Below are 2,031 nucleotides of genomic sequence, written 5' to 3'. Positions count from 1 at the left end.
TTCTGCACAGCAAAAGAAACCATCAACAAAACAACAAGGAAGTCCACTGCATGGGAGAACATATTTGCCAATGTTATCACCGATAAGGGTTTAATCTCCAACATTTATAGGGAACTCTTACAACTTCACAAAATGAAGATAAACAATCCAATCAAAAAATAGGAAAAAGACCTAAATAGACACTTTTCAAAAGAGGACATTCAGAAAGCCAAGAGACATATGAAAACATGCTCAAAGTCACTAATCATCCGAGAAATTCAATAATTTTTAAGAACATTTTTATAAGAGGTAAGGAAAGGCAGTGCATAATTATGAGGGGATCTATCAAACAAGAAGATATAACCTTTGTAAGTATTTATGCATCCAACATAAGAGCACCTAAACTTGTAAAGGAAAGGGAGAGATTGACAGTAATGCAGTCATTTTAGGGGACTTTAACACCCTATTGAAATAAATGGATATATCTTCTAAATAGAAAATTAGCAATGAAAGAGCAGCCTTAAATGATGCACTAGACCACATGGATTTAATGATATTTTCAGAACCTTTCACCGCAAAAGCAGCAGAATATTCTTTCTTTTAAGTTCAGGTGGAACATTTTTTAAAATAGACCACATGTTAGGCAAAAAAAAAGTTTCAATTAATTAAAAAAATGAAATCTTATCAAGAATCTTCTCTGACCACAGTTGTATGACACAAAAACATAAATTACAAGAAACAACTGAAAAGCACACAAACAAAATCTAAAGAACATGATACTAAACAATGAATGGATTAACTATGAGGTCAAGAAAGAAAAAAAATATCTTGAGTAAAATAAAATCATATCAATTCTAAGTCAAGGAAACAAAGCAAAAGCAGTCCTAAAGGGGAAATTCATAGTAACACAGACCTACCTCAGAAAATAAGAAAAAACTAAACTAAACAATCTAACCTTACATATAAAGGAACTAGAAAAATAGCAAAACAAAGCCCAAAGTGTGTAAAAGAAAAAAAAAACTGATCGGAATGGAAATTGACAAAATAGAGTCTGGAAAAAACAATACAAAAGATAAATGAAATAAACTGCTGTTTTTTTTAATATAAACAAAATAAATAAACTTTTAATGACATTCATCCAGAAGAAGAAAAATAGAACCCAAATAAATAAAACCAGAAATGCAGAAAAGAAGTGATATCAAAGAAATAAAAATAATTATAAGAAAATTCATGCACTTGGGGGGAGGGAGGGTCCTTCAGCCCTCTTGCAGTTCCGGAGCCCTCGGGGGATGTCCAACTGACAGTTTAGGCCCACTCCCCTTCAGTCAGACATCCTTGGTGCTGCCACGGAGACAGGAGAGGCTCCTGCCACTGCCACTGTGCTTGCCAGTTATGAGCCTGGCTCAGGGCTTCAGGCTGAGCAGCGCTCCCCCTGTGGGAGTGTACTGACCACCAGGAGGCAGCTCCTGTGTTGAGTGTCTGTCCCCTGGTGGTCAGTGTTCATCATAGCTACCGGTCATTCCATCATTCAGTCAATTTGCATATTGGCCTTTTATTATATAGGATACTATGAGCAATTATATGCCAACAAGTTGGACAATTTGGAAAAAAATAAATTCCTAAAAATATACAATCTTCCATGACTGAATCAGTAAAAAGCAGAAAATCTGAACAGACTGATTACAACTAACAAAATCAATTCAGTAATTACAAAATTCATAGCAAACAAATGTTTTGCACCAAACGACTTCACTGATGAATTTTTCCAAACATTCAAAGAAGAAATTATATCTATTTTCCTCAAAGTTTAAAAAAAAAATAATAGGAGGGAAGACTGTGAAGCTGATTTTACAAAGCCAGCATTACACTCATTTGAAAACCAGATAAGGATACTAAAAACAGAGAGGTGTCAAAATGGCGACCAGCAGGAAAGTAGGGAGGGAGAGAGTCTGAGAGTGCAAGGAAGTGATAGAGGAGTGTGTGGACGTGTGTGGTGTGTGTATGAGCTAGGGACAGTTAGATTCTGCAGGTCTTCTAAGGGGCTGCTAAACC

The sequence above is a fragment of the Myotis brandtii genome, unplaced genomic scaffold, assembly GCF_000412655.1.
Source record: "Myotis brandtii unplaced genomic scaffold, ASM41265v1 scaffold489, whole genome shotgun sequence".
In the NCBI taxonomy this organism is placed as follows: domain Eukaryota; kingdom Metazoa; phylum Chordata; class Mammalia; order Chiroptera; family Vespertilionidae; genus Myotis; species Myotis brandtii.
Note: the sequence above shows the minus strand (reverse complement) of the source record.